A 17,716-nucleotide genomic window follows, 5' to 3' on the forward strand; every position below is an offset into this window, starting at 1 on the left:
ATCTTGAAGGATTCAACAACGGATGCCCAGGGAGTGACAGGCGCCATGGTAGCAGGCAGAGGGCGAAGAGGCAGACATGGTCCTCCCTCCCAGGACAGGCGGGAATGCCGCAGCAGTGCTGAAGGAGGAGGACATTGCTGCAGGCAGGGAAGATGTAGAAAGCTGGAAAGCAGAGCAAGCAGCCAAGTATAAAAAAAAAAACAAAAAACCATGAGCTGTGGAACAGGCTTACTTCCAGGGGCACAGGGTGTGCAGGGAGTGGTTGGAAGATGAGTCTCGACAAGTGAGAAGGGACCAGACCAGACATTATATGACTAAGAACAGCTACGAAGTTGGGACTTTATCCTGGCCCAGGTATGAATCCATCATTTCCCCCCAACTAGCTTAAATAAGATTAGAATATGTGAAAGAGAAGTTTTGCTAGAACGCAAAGGGAAAAGCAAACATTCAAAAGCATAAAAATGAACGACTCACAAGCCTCAGCCTAGATGAAATGGACACTACTGTTCATGGTGTCTGGAAACTGCTAATGTGGCTACACAGAGCCCCAGGCTATGCTTTCATCACGTGATTTTATTGCAATGGTGACCTGTAACATTCAAAAAAAAAAAAAAAGAGCAGCTCGCAGGTCTCAGATTGTTTTATCTGCTTCTTTACTTGGTTCTAGTCCCAGATTGGCTGAACTTGGAGGACCTGCAGAGAGGTGGTCCAGCCCAAGCTCTCTCTCTCCCCTCAACTCGTCCACGTTGGCCCTAAAGCAGCCGACCACATCTCTTGTCCACAGGCCCAAAACTGAGGCCAGTGGGAGTTTTGCTCCTTCTGGATCCCATTGCTTCACACTCACCCCGGGGCAGCCCTGCTTATTGTGAGGTTGCCTTAGTTTCTGCTCCGCAACTGTCCTGATCCCTGGAGGTCTGTTCCCCATCAGGGGTCAGCAAACACGTTCTGTAAAGGGCCACGTGGTCAGTATCTTAGGCAATGTGGGCCACTCACATTTCTGCCACAACTACTCAACCCAGCTATTGTATCACGAAAGCAGCCACAGACCATGTGTGAACTAAAGGATATGGCTGTGTTCCAGGAAAGGTTTATTTATGGACACTAAAATTTGAATTTTGTGTCATTTTCACATGTCATAAAATGTTACGTTATTCTTCTTTCAATCTTTTTCTTTTAAAAAAAGATTTTATTTATTTATTTTGAGAGAGCTGGGAAGGGAGGAGAAAAGAGAAGGAGAGAAACATTGATGTGTAAGAGATACATCCACTGGTTGCCTCTCCCACGCCCCCCACTGGGGACCTGGGCCCACAACCCAGGCATGTGCCCTGACTGGGAATCGAACTGGCAACCCTTTGATTCCCAGGTCAGCACTCAATCCACTGAATCACACCAACCAGGGCTCAGTTTTTTTCAACCATTTCAATACGTAAAAACCACGCTTAGCTCACCAACTGTACAAAAACAGACAATGGCCAGATGTGGCCTCTGACCTAGTGTTTGCTGACTCCTGTTCTAGCCACTAATTCCCAGGGCAAAGATGGCCTCTTTTACCTGATTGACTTATTATTATAACTGATACTACTAACGCTAATAAATACCACGTGTTGAGCACCTACTAAGTACCAGGTGGTGGGTGCCACAGAGAGCTGCTTTGAACACTAAATGAAATAATGCATGTAAAGCACTTAATAGACTGCTTCATCTAAGTTAAGCATCCATAATTGTTGGCTACTGCTTTTTATTACTATTTATATATCTTGTCTCTGATCAGTAAAATGACTCATACCAGGTAGATGTAAATATCCCACTGAGGACCAGAAAAATCAAGTCATCTGTGAAATCACGTATCTGTACGTCACAGAGCTAGGAGCTGAACCAGACTTATCCGACTTCAAAGTCTAGGCCTTCCCACTACCTCGCAACCTTCCCTCTACCCGAAGCATGTTCCCTGGCTAGTGGCTGACTGCTGGTCTACCCACCAGCCACAGTCGTTTATGTCCCTAGAGCCTGCCATCTATGTCAAGAGCAGCACAGGGCTTATTCTACTCTTGCTTCAAAGCTTAAAAGTCTGTCGGACCACTTCGCTCTTGTTTCCCACCCAGGGATCCTCCGCCCTGGAGGACAGTAATGGCGGCTTGGTCCCACAGACGACGGGACCTTTACCCACTCGGATGTCCAATTCTACCCACATCTCTAGGTTCTTCTGGTGACTCAGCGTCGGGTAGCTTTCTGAGAGTGACACTCCCAGGATCCTGCCGCTGCAGTATTCTAGCAGAAAAATACTTTACGCATTCATGGTAACTCCAGGTAGCTGCCACGAAAGGTAACAAGAGTGTCGCTGCATAAACGCCATTCATCTACAGGACATTTTTGGAGTTGTCCATAAAATGGTATTGAAGATACTGTACAAAGCTTCAAAATTATATTCAAAGGAGCCCATCTGATATATCTGTCTTTGAATTTAGCTCTGGGGGAAAAAAGTCTTCTCTATAATTGAATCTGTATATTTTATATTGCCAGAATAAGAAAGTGATGTAACCCAACCTGTTTCCTTTTTATATCGTGGCTTCCAAAGGAATTTAAAGCCAAATTCCATGCCCAAATGTTTCATCTCAGGTACCTGGTAGGATCTATTTCTGCTTCACTGCTATGACCGCTTTTATGTTGTACAATTTTAAAAACAGCTCGTGGTGTGTGCCTCCTATACGCCGGGCACTGTGCCCCTCCTTCTTAGGCGGTTTCAAATATGGTGCTTGTTTTACTAAATTACCCTAATGCCTTATTTTGTAAGTTATTTTACTTGTATCCTGTACCTCAGGTCTCCTGGAAGTAGGCAGGTCCCTACATTTAATTTTACACAAAGGGGTTCTTTTTTTAAAAAAGGATTTTATTTCTTTATTTTTAGAGAGAGGGGAAAGGTGGGAGAAAGAGAGGGAGAGAAACATCAATGTGTGGTTGCCTTTCACCCACCCCCTTTTGGGGAACCTGGCCCACTACCCAGGCATGTGCCCTGACTAGGAATCGAACTAGCAACCCTTTGGTTTGCAGGTTGGTACTCAATCTACTGAGACACACGAGCCACAGCTAAAAGGGGTTCTATTCACATTTATGCATATAGTTGTACAGGGCTGATCTGGCTTTATCCTTAGAGCCTACAAGATGGGGACGTTACTCCATGAAATCAGGGTTTTTCCCGATCGCACTATGTTGCGTGTCTCTTCCCCTTCCTTTGCACCTCTGCTTGGCTCCATGCATCGCTCTGATCCTCCATGCAGGGGTTAACAACTCTGGGCAGTCCCCATGCTGGGACTGTGCCAGGGCGAGTTCCCTGAGCAGGACTCCAATCCTTCTGCACCTGTAGCCCTCGACACCTGTCCTGCTAACAACCCTTTCGCGTTGGGTGGCTTCCTCACTGGAATCACAGCTCTCTCTGGCATTTGACACCCTGCCACTTTGTCTCCTGTCACCTCCCCTTCAACTCTACCTGTTCCCCAAACACCTTTCCGGGAGCCAATGAAGGTTTATATAACTTAAGAGTTTATGTCTGAGGGTGACTGGCAGAGCAGCTAGAATAAAGCTGGCAGATAGCTGTTACTAGATAGAAAAACTGGAAACTGGAGAGGATATTTAGCAGGACAGTCCCTGGAATATTTGAGAATGAATGAATGACACCAAAAGCTAAGCACCTAAATTTCTTCAGTAATTGCAATCCTATGAATTTGCTACCACAAGGCTGATAAAGATGGAAACCAAGTTTGGTTTCTTTCTCCTTCCATAAAAAGTCCCGAGCACAGCTCTGTCGGCTGCAAGTCCCTGTCCCTCTCAGGTGCGATTATCTGGCAGAGGCCAGGTTTTCCCTCTGCATTCTCCCCTTGTCTGAACTTGCTCAGTGACTCTGGGGAAATCCCCGGATAACTCGGGCCTCCCTGTTTGCATCTGTGGAAAATGAAGGTTGCACTAAATGCTATCTTCGGTACTTTCCAGCCTTGCACTCCCGTGAGCTGTCTCTAGAAATCCAGCTAGCATTCTTTTCTTGGGCTGGGCCTTACGAGATGTCTGTTTTACTTTTGGACGTGTATTTCCTAGTCTTCCTTATCACTAATCTATCACATGTACCCATACTTTGGTTATCTGTTCATAACATGACACTCAACATGATTTTTGTCTTTGGTGGTAAAATACACATAAGGTACAGTTTCCCTTTTTAACCATTTACAAATGTTCCATTCGGAGGCATCAAGCACACAAACATTGTTGTAGAATCACCACCATCCACCCCACAACTTTTTTCATCTTTCCAGACTGAAACTCTCTACCCATTAAACAGTAACCTCCCATTCCTTCCTCCTCCTGGCCCCTGGCCACCACCACTCCCCTGTTCATTTCTATGAATTTGACTAAGTGTAATTACAGTTTGTCCTTTGTGACAGGCTGATTTTACTTAGGTGTCCTCGAAGTTCATCTGTGCTGGAGCATGGGTCAGAATTTCCCTCCTTCGTAAGGCTGAATCCTGTTTCATTGCAGGCAGAGACCACATTTCGTTTATTCATTCCTCCATCAGTGGACACTTCAGCTGTGTCCACCTTTTGGGTATGATGAGTAATGGTGCCATGAACGCAGGTGTGCTACATGTTTGAGATCCTGTTTTTACTTCTTCTGGGTATACGCCTAGAAGCAGAATTGTTGGGTCACGTGGTAATTCTGTGTTTACTATTTTGAGGAACCGCCACACTGTTCTGTTCAATGGGACCCTTGCAGAGACAGAAATACTTAAGAAGCTGGGCACGGTGGTCTTATTGCCACACCGAGTCCTGAGAGGTGTTTCCAGGGTATAGGTTGGCCTGGAAGGGCTGTCGTGTTTTATTCTCTAGAGAAGCAGGACTCACCTGCTATTCAAAATGAGCCTTGCACTAGACACTGGACCTGGGCTGCTCCTTACCCTGCCTCAGTACCAACTTCTGTAAAGTGAGCTAATCATACCTAATTTATAGGGTTTTTGTAAAGGTCAGGGATGATATACACAAAGTACAGAGGTAAACACCTACAAAATGATGATGTGAATCTTACTGACTGCAAAGGACTGCTGTGAAAAACAAATGAAGTAACATACCAGAAAGCTGAACCTGGTAATGCATTCTATAAACACGCCCTCATCATTTCTTCCCTAGTCACTGCTACAGCATCCTGGCCTCTGAGCTCTATCCTCCACTCAGGCTTCAGAGTGAACTATCCACAGCAGCCGTGATCCTGTCACTCTACTGCTCGCTTTCAGTCACTCCCCTGGCCTGGGCACAGCCTTCTGCAACCTGACCCCTACCTTTCTCTTCACCCTTATTTCTTATCTTCCTGGGCCTCACATCTTGCTACTTTAACTCCATGATTTTGTTAACACTACCATTAGTTAATGTTACAATTAGTATCATAATATAACAAACAGCTTTTCAAAAATTGGTACCACACAGGTGAAAGCCAAAGGGAACTATTTTGCAGTACTGTATTCCCTTTTCCCTCCAAACTAAGTTGTGTCTTTCAACTGAGCTCCTCGTGTCTTCATGGTTCTCCGGAGAAATGCTTTTGCCTCCTTGGCATCTGAGAAATCTCCTAGGCCCTTACTCATATGGTCCTGATGACACAGCCCCCATTAAGAAAACATACCCGGGGCTCTTTTTCATTAGGAATGGGCTACAGAAATGGGTCTTGTACATAACTAGGTACTTGATAAATATCTACTCAAGAATTGAGTAAATTACAAGTCGCTTGTTTGTGCTAACTCCTGCAAACCCCAGTTTGTGGCTAGAGGTCAGTTTTGTTTTTGTTTTTTAATTTACCTCTTTTGGAAGCAAGGACTATGTCAGCTGTGCCTTCTGTGAAATAATAAAGGCACTGGAAGGTTATAAAAGCAATGGATCAACTGTTAAAATTAACCTAATGTGCACAGTCTTTATGGTTAATGTGGGAAACATCCAATCTGCTTATTTTGGGGGAGCCCAAGAACTTGTCTATAAATTTCTTTATGTGGGTGTCAGTGTCTCTCCACACGACTCTCTCGAGGCTGCGAGCTTACTGATGTTTTCTATCTGCTCTGCAAAGTTATCGCTGACATGTCTTTAAATGGCTTCTTTTAAGCTTCAAACAGTGCCCTCTAGCGCTCATGGGTGTTGTTGACTATTAATGACACTAGATTTCGGTTGTATCTTTTGTGTTTATTGCCACTAACTGAGGATGTCTAGTTGCTAAGACAATTTTTTCATTGCTTTTAATCTTTTAAAGGTCTGTACCTTTTTACTCACAAATACACAATGCTTTTAAATTAATATTAATGTCAGATGTGGAAACTTTCCGACTAGAGATTATGCATAACGAGCAATTCGTAATTTCATACTTCGATAGAGAACTGCCACTTCTGACGGAAAGTGCCCAGAGATAGGGTTAAGGGCCATTAAGAAATTCTATTTAACAAAGATTTAGCATCCTAACAACTCCTCGATTCTTTCCTTAGGCATAGGTGAGGTGATAATACCTATTTTGAAATAATTTGAAAAAAGGTTCTTATATCTTATTGTTAGCTGAAATCAAGAGGTGTGACCAGCAAAAAAAAGGAATCTGTGTTCATTAATAACGTTTTACATTTGAAAGGAACAAGAAAGCTAATTCAATCATCCAACCTCTTCTTCTGAACAGCAGAAAGGTTTTGGAGCCGAGCCTGCCCAATTTCCCATCTGCTGCCTTTTACTATCAGCTGATGTGTTAGTCAGGATCATGTTCACCTGAAGAATATATTGTTTAGGTAGCCTTCCTAATTATAACCTTTATTACTTAGCAATAAAAGAAACTGCTTGGATTTCACAAGTAAAATCTACCAATTTTACTGGAATGGACATAGCAGGGTGAGGGTTTTAAAGAAAAAATATATCTTTTTTTAAAAGATTTTTTAAAATTTTATTTATCTTTAGAGGGGAAGGGAAGGAGAGAGGGAGAGAAACATCAGTGTATGGTTGCCTTTCATGCGTCCCCTGCAGGGGACCGGCCTGCAACCCCGGTATGTGCCCTGACTGGGAATCGAACCGCGATTGTCTGGTTCGCAGGCCCGCGCTCAATCCACTGAGCAGGGAGAAAAATATATCTTAAAATATATATATATATAATTTATTCTACACTGAGGATAGATATCATGAGCCTTTAGAAGTGGACAAAGGTGGAGTTACCTTAGAACTGCAGCCTGGAGCTTTCAGGTGGGGGTTACTACAGACTGGCAATATTGCCAAGGGGCGCTAGGGTAACAGAAAGCAGACTGAACAGAAGGGGCCACGCACTGTGACCCAGAAACAGGCTGAGGAGGACAGGCACCAATAATCTTAAACTGTCCCAGCTGCCCCATATTCCAGTGCTTCTGTCTGTCAAACTTTACTTTTTGAAAAGCGCTAGGCGTGGGATCCCCAAACTAGGGTCAGCTGTGATGTGAGGCGCTCTGGAGGGTGGCAGCAGGGACTGTTGGTAAGCACTGTCCTGGGTGCGGCGCGCTCGGGTCTATTAGAACTTGAGGACACCCACTCGCTTAATCACAGGACAGCCAACAGCTGATATGCTGGCGCAGGCGGGACACTGACAGACGCCACTCAAGTACCCGAAACAGCTGGACTCAGGACCCTCGCCCAGACGGTGAACTAGATCCCGACCTCCCTCTAATGTTTCGTGAGTCCTCACATACACACACCTGAAGAAACCCAGCCCACACCTACACAAGTTCTCACACATTCTAACGCCACCCCGGAGCCTGCATCCGTACCTTAGAAGGGATGAACCAAGAGCTTGAAGTTACCCTGGCACTAACTCCCAGAAGCAGACTCCCCTGAGCCCAGCAGAGACTGGAGGGACAGGGACAAAGGGACGCAGACAAAAGAGTTTTAAAATAGATTCCCTCGGAACAAACCTGGTTACTCCAGCTCTAAACGTTAGCAACTTAAGACTTTTCATGTTCGCACAACTAAGAAAGACTTCACACACCGTCCCCGCCCCCACTTCCCTACCTTGTCACAGCGCCAGGCACAGAAGTCTCCCACGCTGAGGAGGGCGCGACTTAAGCCCCTGCGGCTGCCCACCGCAGGGACTCCGGGCGGCGGAGTCTGGCCCCGCCCCCACACAGCCCCACCCCCACGACGCCCCGCCCCTCTCCCGCCCAGTCGGCGCCGAGCGCACCCTCAGGCTCAGCCTTCCGAGCGCAGCTCCGTCACCTCCCGAAGACGGGACAACAGAGCCCGGTGCATTATGGGAAGCCAAGCACAAAGCTGAGCCTGCGCTGACCCCTGGTGGGCGCAGTTCCAAAGGGAACCAGGGCGCCCGAGGCGGGGAACTGCGGAAAAGCTGCAACTAAAAGGAAGGGTCGACCACTTAGGTCTACTGCAGGAGCCTATAGCATTTGTTGCAAAACGTCCATATAAAGTAAGATATAAAAATAAATCGTATGCTTTAAAAGTGCCCAGGACCACCTCCCACATAAGTAAAATACTAAAGCAACTTTAAGACCAGGGAAAACTGTAAGACTGAATGATGTCAAGATTATGGACAAATCCGCACACTTGGTTTTACTTCTAGGTAAACCACAGGTGCGTTCAATTTGTCTTAAGAATAATGGCTAATATGTAACAGGAACTACAAAACTGTGTAATCCAGGGCTTTCGCTTCTGGATATACACCTCAAGGACATAGTTTTAAAAAAGTAAAAAAGGTACGCTATGCAAAAATATTCATACTGAAGATTAGAAAATAACAAATGACAAATAATATGTGAAAGGCACAGAAATATGTATTGTAGCTATTTAACACTATGAACACTACCACTATGCAGAAATGTTTCTATCAAATTATGTTCAATGAAAGACACAGAACACCAGACAGCACGTGGCAGTGACGCCAACTGTGTGAAAGTATGTGCGCTGGCACTTGAAAAAAGAAACTGGAGCAATGTAAATAGTCTAGAGTTTACTGTGTCTTAAGGTTCTTTTATTCTTATTAAATAACTTTCCCGACATTTTAAGTCATTGGGACTATTCATAATTTTGGAGGGCACTGCACTATTTCAGCTTCTCATCACTGCAAGTGATAAAAAAAAAGTTATGCCCTGACTGGTGTGGCTCAGCTGGCTGAGCGCATTCCACAAAGCGGATTTCAGGTCAGGACACAGTCCTGCATTGCCAGTGTGGACCCAGGTGAGGACGCCCACCAATGGATGTTTCTCTCTCACATCAGTGTTACTCTCCCTTTCTTCTTCCCTTCCCATCTCTCAAATAAATAAATGTTTTAAAAAGAAAACAAGTAAATAACATTAAAAACTTCAAAAAATAAATGAGAAGAAACAAAAGATTAAAAGTTTTACCTAAAAAAAGTTCTGAGGCTTTAGGGCCCCATGGCAGTCTTGCTTGTCAGCAAATGCTAGTGTGGGGCACAAGAGAAAGTACATTCACTGGGCAGTGGATTTGTTCGCCGGAGCTAATGTAACAAAGGACTGCAGAGTAGGTGCGGTCTAGCAACAGAAATTTATTGTCCCACAGTCCCGGCGGCTGGACGTCTGAGATCGACAGGTTGATAAAACTGGCTCCTTCCTAGACCTGTGAAGAAAGAATGTGTCCCAGGATGCTCTCCTGGCTGGCAGGTGGCCACTTCACACACGTTCACAGGGTGTTCACCCTGCGTTAGGGCCTCTTGTATAAGGGCATCGGTCATACTGGGTCAGGGGCCCACTTTACTCCAGTACAACGTCATCTTACCTAATTACCCCCGCAACAATCCTATTTCCAAATAAAGTCACATTCTGAGGTACTGAGGGTTAGGACTTCAACCTAGGAATTTGGCGGGGGCCGAGGGGGAGGGCAGAGTAACAACAGTTCAGCCCATAACTGGGAACAGGAGCTTGGGAGTCAAAGTGTACTCTTACGGAAGTTGCACCCCTGGGTGACCAAGATAATAATCATGTGCATCACATAATCTCAAATGTATCAAAACACTAACAATTTAAACACAATAAAACCAAATTCATTACGGCTTTCTTCTTTCTGTCCTTTAACACCTTCCCGGCCTCTTGGGTTGAAATTGGGGATGAGATAAGAGAGCCCAGAGGCTGCATGTGAGTCCCCTGCGCGTGCGTCTGCATCCGCTGCGTCTGGCTTCCTGCGAGAGGTGCTGAAAAGACATGTCCAAATGCTTGGGAGCAGGGTGGCATCTCCTGCATTTAAACATGGGACGTGGGCTCGAACTGGTGTGGCTCGGCCAGTTGGGGGTTGTCCCATAAACTGAAAAGTTGCCAGTTCCTTTCCCAGTCAGGGTACATGCCTGGGTTGTGAGCTAGGATCCCAGTTGGGGACCTGCAAGAGGCAGCTGATTGATGTTTCTCTCCCTCTCTTTCTCCTTCCCTTTCCCTCTCTCTAAAAATGAATACATAAAATCTTTAAGATAGATTGATAAATAGATAAGGGATGTAGGCTGACAATTATAAGAAGCAGGATCCTGTCACTAGGCAGGGTCACACAAATACCCTCCTGCAGAAGAGCTCGGCTCTAGTTCAAGAGGCTGATAAGGGCCCCGCCAGCTGCGGGGGGGGGGGGGCGGTGCCCGACCAGGGGGAAATCCAGTCTTCCGGAACCGAGCCAGCCTCTGCTAGTGAGCCATGCCACACGGGTGGGATGAGAAGCTTTAGATCTTTACTGAGCCTTGCCTCCTGCCTTCTGAGGTGATGGGGACCCAGAGGATCTCTGAGAGAAATGAAGTAAGTCCTGCCTAATACTTCAGATCAGTTTTTTTCCCTTCAGAAGGAGCAAGTATCACAGATGGCAGTGTACTGATGAAACAACCACTTGCTCTCCAGAAAGAAGAGATCTATCGGTGATGTGTGCAGATTTCTGTGGTGTCAATACCCCTCATGGCTGACCTCACACTGCGGACGAGAGGTCACTGGAGTCTGAGTCAGACTCCAGGACACCACCAACCCCAGGTAAATGGCTTCACAGTCTCAGCGCAGCAGGCCGCGGGCAGGGAGCCACGGCTGGGAGCACCAGTGAGCAGCAGACAGAAGGGGCATGTGGTAGGTTAGTGGCAGTGTTAGTGGGGAGCATGGCCGTGGGGTGGCCCCAGCAAAAGCAGGGCCCACACACAGCCTCCAGGGCAGTGAGGGTGGGGACCGGGCAGTAGGAAGTGGATTCTTCCAGAGCTCAGAGAAGCTCAGGCAGCCTGGGGACGAGAACAGGTGAGGCAATCAGGATGTTCTCAGACTGGATGGCAGCATCCTGCTCTCACTTCCCTCATTAGGGCATTCTCCCGAGAACAGGAATTCTCCTGAGAGGACCTTGCCAGGAGGAGAGACATTTAGATCAGCACTCCCAGGTTCCGCACAGACAGTTCTTGTCACTGAGTTAAATTCCACATGGACTCGTGCCCAGGTTAGGGACGCAATGTCAGGCTGAGCGCACTGGAGGACAATGTGGGCTCCTGTTGGAACAGGTCCAGCTTGTGCAAAAAGGGTGACAAAGCCGAGGCCGCTTGGTGGTGTCCTGTCTCCCTTAATGGGCGGGATGCATTTCAAGACCCCCAGTGGATGCCTGAGAGCACAGATAGTACCAAACACTATTATATATGATGGTTTTTTCCCTATATACACATACCTATGATAGAGTTTAATTAATAAATTAGGCACGATAAAGAGGTTAACAACAGTAACTACTAATAAAATAGAACAAGTATAACCATAATAGTATAGGAAATGAAGAAGTCATTATATGTACGACCCACGGACATAAACTAAGGTGGGGGAATGCTGGTGGGAGGTGGGGTGCAGGGCAGAGGGGAATAAAGGGGAGAAAAAAATGGGACAACTATAACAGCATAATCAATAATATATATATATATATTTTAAACTTATGTGAATGTGGTCTCTCTCTCAAAATACCTTATCGTACTTACTCACACTTTTGTGATGATGCGTTGACCTTGGGGAACGGAACCCACAGAGAGCGACACCGTGGGGGAGGGGAGGGCGCCGCTGCACTTCCTGCAGGGCCCGACCCCCCGTGTTCTGTATTGGTCTCGGACAGTATGTCCACCACACTCGCCAGAGCGATTCTTCTCACAGGCAAACCTAATCATGCGTGTGTTCCTTCTTGCTTAGAACCCTCCCTGGCTAGAGTTCCCTCTTTCTCCCGGGAGACAGTTATTTTCCTGATCTGACCTCTGTTCATCTCTCCATCTTTATTTGCTACTCTGCTCCTAGTAACTTCACTTTACCAAGGTTGCCCTTCCCAAACAAGCTCCGCTTGCTTGATTCTAGGCCTTCTTATTTGGGCTTCCTCCAGGTTTGTACTCTTTTCCAAGCTCTGTGGGGCTATTCCCAGGTCTGGCATCTTCTGTAACATGCATAGTTTTATTATTAAACACCTAGGTTACTTTTTTTTACTATCTTTTTATTGTGGCAAAATACATATCACATAAAACTTGCTATTTTCACTATTCTAAGTACAGAATTTAGTGGCATTAATCACATTCACATTGCTGTGTAACCCTCATGGCTCTTCCATATTTTTTATCACCCTAAACAGAAACTCTGTACCTGTTGAGAAATAACTCCCTACTTTCTGCTTCACCCAACCCCTGGTGATATCTATTCTACTTTTTGTCCCTGTGAATAGGCCTATTCTAGATGTTTTATGGAAATGAAATCATGCAGCATTTGTCCTTTTGCATCTGACTTTTTCTACTTAGCGTGAGAATGTCCCTCCTTTTCGTGGCTGAATAATATTCCATTGTATGGCTACACCATTATTTTCTGTATCCTTTTATCTATTGATGGACACTTAGGTTGTGTCCACTCTTGGGCTATTGTGACTAATTCTGCTCTGAACGTTATACACTTCACAAGTGTTTCCCCTCCACATGGTAAGGGCTTATTTCTATCGTAGCTTGGCCAGCTTCTGTTTACCTTAGAGAACCCTTTGTAAGTAGGAAACTCAAATCTGCGTCCAGGAATGTATCTGAATTTCAGGCTTTTTCGCATGGGCTGTGTGAGCAGGTGAGAGTATTGAGGGTGGCGGAGCCTGAAGAGCCAGTTAGAGACAGGGCTGGGCAAAGCGGGCTACACACGGACCCACATTTGACACTCATTTGAAATGTCCACACGCAGCCATTCTAAAAAACAAATGGCGAGCGCAGTTGCTGTGGAGCGCGCATGTGTGGACTGGCTGATGGGAGAAGCGCAGAGAAGAATGGGAGGTAGATTGGGGAGAAGAGAGTTTCGTAAGGGGTCACTTGAACCCCCAGCAGAACTTTAGTCAAGCTAGCAAATCACTACCACAACAATAAATTTGGTCAAAGACGAAGTGGAGACATGGGGATGGCAGCATGCAATTTTCTTTCATTTGCTTTTAAATGAGCACAAGTGACATAGCGTACTGAACACAAACCAGGGTATCCAGTTGAGCGTACGCGAAACGCCATGATCTGGCCTGACTTTGGCCAAGCACAGCTCGTGCTGTCAGGCTGCTTCCTAAGAGTAGTCGCTGAAGGCTTCTGTGGTTTTCTCTCCCGGCTCCAAAGCTGTGAGGCCTCGTGTTGAATTCTGTCGGCATTTACTCAGTTGTCAGACGTTCCAGTTTGTACACTCTGAAGTCTCTGTACGACTCCAGTTGTGGGCCGTCCCCAAGCACAATTAGAAAGAGGCAGCATCTTCTTTCTGTGTCTTCTCCTCCAGGCACCAAGTGTTAACAGCAGGGATGAATCACTAAGAGCAGAGTTTTAGGCATGCATGGAAAAGCACATTCTGGGATGTGTCAACCTTGCCACTCCTCACATCGCGCCATCAGGGCACACCACATTCTCCGCTTGGCTGAAAGGCCAGTCCTGCCTGGACAGGTCCCTCTGAGACTGACACACTCTGATGGGACGTGGGCTTTGAAAGAATGTCCCGCTCCCTGGGGTGGTGCCAGCCAGGCATGCAGCGCCGCTGTCTTGATGCAGTCTGAGTAAAAAGGGTTGGGGATGGTGAAAGTGGAAGAGGCCAAAAGAAGGAAGCAAAGAGGAACCCTGGAGAATACGCCTGGAAATCGGTTTTGTCTTCCCCTCAATTTCCTCAGCCTACGGAGAAACCACAGCACGTGCTAAGACAGACTCTGAGGAGCCCCTACGTGTTGTGGTCCCTGGGTCGTTCCTGGGAGCCCCTGTGTATTCCTGGTCCCTGCTGCATGCCCAGGTCCACACACAGTGCACGGCTGCTGATGAATTAACTTAGAAAGGAGAGCACTAAAGCCTTCAGACAACGTTAGCCTTGTGCAAAAGTCTCAAAGAGCATAAGACCTGCCTCTCACATCTGAGTGCCTCTCCTTCCTCTCTGTGGAGATTCCATCTCCTGTCTCAGTTACTCTTTATCTCTTACAACTTCCCTGTTTCCTTCTGTATAAAATTCTCTTTACCTGTTTACTGAAAGGATCTTAGGCCTGGACGAGTAGCTCAGCTGGCTAGAGTGTCATCCCAATACACCAAGGTTGCAGGTTCTATCCCAGGTCAGGGCACATAAAGAATCAACTAATGAATGCATGAAAAAATGAAACAACAAGTCCATATTTCTTTCTCTCTCTTTCTTTCCCTTCCCCTCTCTCTCTCAAATTAATTTTTTAAAAGGGATCTTATATACTAATTTACACAAAGGTATGAATGATTGAAAATAGCTCATTATACTACTGACTTTGGCAAGAGCAGTTACATTTTCCAAAGTAATAATTTCATCAGTAATTATTTAGCAGTAAAAATTTCATCCATAACCCCATGTAATACTTTTTAAATCTGGGAAATGGAGGCATACCATGTTAATACTAATCAAGAGAATACTGGTGGAGCTGCATGACTTTCGGACAAAACGGACTTCAGAGGAAAAAAGTGACCAGGGAGAAAGAGGGCCACTGCACAGTGATAAACACATTGATGAAGTGGTCAGTGCTTCGAGAAGACCTAATAATCCTTAATGTTTACACACTTCACAAGAGAGTGTCAGACTACGAGGTAAAATTGATAGAAACTTCAAAGGGGAACAGAGGAAGCCAGTATTTGGGTCAAATACTTCAACAGCCCTCTATCGGAAATGGACAGACGCGGCAGGTGGAACGTGGGTGGGACACGCCGCAGCCGGACTCGACCCTCCACCAGCCGGACATAACGGACATCTATCGGCTGTTTCGCTCAGCAACGGAACGCACGTTCTTCTCAAGCTCACACACGAAACATTCCCCAACACAGACCGAGTTCTGGGCCATAAACATTCCTCAACAGTTTTCAAAAATTGAAACCACATGCACGATGCTCTCAAAGCACAGTGAAGTTAAACTAGAAGTCAGTAACAAAAAGGGCTGGGAAATTCTAAAATATTTGGAAGTTACACAACACACTTCTGAATGACCCGTGGATCAAAGAAGTCTCAGGAGGAACTGAAACATATTTTGAACTAAATGAAAATAAAAATACAACTTAGAATTTGTAGTATGTGGTGAAAACAGCGCTAGAGGGAATTTATAATATTGAAATGCAAATTTTAGAAAAGAAAAAAGATCTCAAACTAATAATATAAGCTTGTACCTTAGGAGACCCAAAAAAGAGGAGCAAGTTAAATTCAAAGTAAGCAGAAGACAAGAAATGACATAAATTGGAGCAGAAATCAACAAAATTGAAAGCAGCAAATCAATGGAGAAAATCAACAAAACCAAAAGCTGATTTTTTAAAAAATCAATAAAATGGATAAACCTCTAGTCAGGATAACCAAGAAAAAAGAGAGAAAAGATAAGAATTGCTAACATCATAAATGAAAGATTTGATGTACATTAAAAACACATAAATATATGATTTAAATACACAAATACACTAAAAAGCATGAATACTGATCCTAGGGACATTAAAAAGATAATAATAGAATATTATGAATAATTCTATGCCCACAAATTTGACAGCTTAGATGAAATGGATCAAATTCTTGAAATACACAAGTCTTTCTGCCAAATTCATTTCTATAAAAACTCACACAAAGAGAAACATATAATATGAGTTGGCCTTTATCTATTAAAGAAATTGCATCAGTAATTAATAGCCTTCGAAAATGGAAAGAACCAGGCTCAGGTTGGTTTTACTAGTGACTCCTAACACATATTTAAAGAAGTTATGTTGATTCTCTACCATCCCTTCCAGAAGGTAGGGGCTAAGGTAACACTTCTCAATTCATTCTGTGAGCACAGCATTATCCTGCTACCAAAATCGGCGAAGACATGACAAGAAAAGAAAACTACAAACCAATTAATTATCTTTCATAAACATGGAATAAAATATCCTTAACTAATTATTAACAAATTGAATCCAACAATGTATACAAAGAATTATACGCCAGGGCCAGGAGGGATTTACCTCAGGTACACAAGGCTCCTTCAACATGCAGAGTCAATGCAATCCAGCGTAGCAACAGGCCAAAGAAGAAAAATCATAGGATCATATCAATAAATGCAGAAAAAGTATTTGACAACATCCAACACTCAGTTGTGGTTTTAAAAATTCATGTAGAATCTGTTGTAAAAAGTCAATCAGACTCAATGCTGGTGTGGCTCAGTGGATTGAGCACCAGCCTACAAACCAAAAGGTCACTGGTTTGATTCCCAGTCAGGGCACATGCCTGGGTTTCGGCCCAGGTCCCCAGCTGGGGGCATGGGAGAGGCAACCATGTAACTCTCACACATTAAGATGTTTCTCACCCTTCCTTCCCCAGTCTCTCTCTTAAAAAAAAAAAAAAGTAAATGAATAAAAAACCAGCCAGATAATACATTTCACCTGGGTAAATAATTGGTCAAGAATACTGAGTGACCACTCTCTTTGCTAGAGTTTTTAAAACATGTTGTAAATGGACAACCGTCAAAAGGGTATAATATGAGATTAAAACACCCAATAACTTCTGCACTGAAGATAGGTTTTGACCGAAACATTCCACTAGACTGGTGCTGTTTTTTTTTTTTCTGCCATCAGAATGCTCTTTGGGCCCAGGCAGGCAAACATCAATTGAGAAAGAGCCCTTTGCCCTCCACTGTAGGCCAAGTCCAGGGACATGACGACCCTGGAATGCCAAGCCGGTGCCCTCACCACGGAGGCAGGACAGCGAGGTCTGGGGTGACAGTGGCAGGCTTGTGCAGCTAGAAGGGAACAGAATCACTTCTGTATTTAACCCTGTGGCTCCTTTGACTTTTTTTTTTTTTGCAGACATAGTCTTCAAACCACACACATTTAGAAAATGAGAAGCCTTTTCCAGAGGTGAAGAAAGAAAGAAAGGAAGAAATCAAGAGCTATAAAACGGGAATAAAGAAGCTATGACAGTATCCTTTCTGTCTCTAAGTGGTCTTTCACTTCTGGGGTCAGCGTCACAACTCGTTTGTGCCAGACATTCTAAATACAAGGTCATTATCGTCTCTCGCCGTGAAAGGGTGAACACCACACTCTGGCATTTCAGTGCAGTATGATTCAAAACACTTGCTTAGAAAACTGAAAAATTAAACCCAATTAAATGCACTTAGAATCCAGGATATTAGAGCCAGATGAGGTCATGAAAGTGACTTTTTCCACGTCCCACTTAATCAGTGAAAACCCCCCGCCCCGAGAGGACACAGGATGGGAGGGGCGACACCGGCTCGGTGCCCCAACGTGAAGAGGACACTTCACC

General features: G+C 45.0%; 1 protein-coding gene, 1 long non-coding RNA gene and 1 other non-coding gene across 3 annotated transcripts in view; 2 read left to right on the top strand and 1 right to left on the bottom strand.

Annotated features, from left to right (window-relative positions):
* EXTL3 (exostosin like glycosyltransferase 3) overlaps nt 1-8,116 on the bottom strand; it is a 103,366-nt gene extending 95,250 nt beyond the window's left edge. Inside the window, exon 1 of the mRNA XM_037150444.2 lies at nt 8,028-8,116. The gene's annotated coding sequence lies outside the window, so the exon portion shown is untranslated. The remainder of the gene's footprint in view (nt 1-8,027) is intronic.
* LOC119053033 (small nucleolar RNA SNORA1) lies at nt 476-600 on the top strand. The gene has a single exon (XR_005083229.2). It is a non-coding gene; the product is annotated as a small nucleolar RNA SNORA1 (small nucleolar RNA).
* Nucleotides 8,117-10,685: 2,569 nt separating the features above from the next.
* On the top strand, nt 10,686-17,400 carry LOC119053022 (uncharacterized). Its single transcript, XR_005083225.2, has 3 exons — nt 10,686-10,759; nt 10,859-10,984; nt 17,260-17,400. It is a non-coding gene; the product is annotated as an uncharacterized LOC119053022 (long non-coding RNA).
* Nucleotides 17,401-17,716: the final 316 nt, after the last annotated feature.

Source organism: Artibeus jamaicensis, unplaced genomic scaffold (assembly GCF_021234435.1).
Source record: "Artibeus jamaicensis isolate MK-2021 breed Jamaican fruit bat unplaced genomic scaffold, CSHL_Jam_final scaffold_537, whole genome shotgun sequence".
Taxonomy (NCBI): Eukaryota; Metazoa; Chordata; class Mammalia; order Chiroptera; family Phyllostomidae; genus Artibeus; species Artibeus jamaicensis.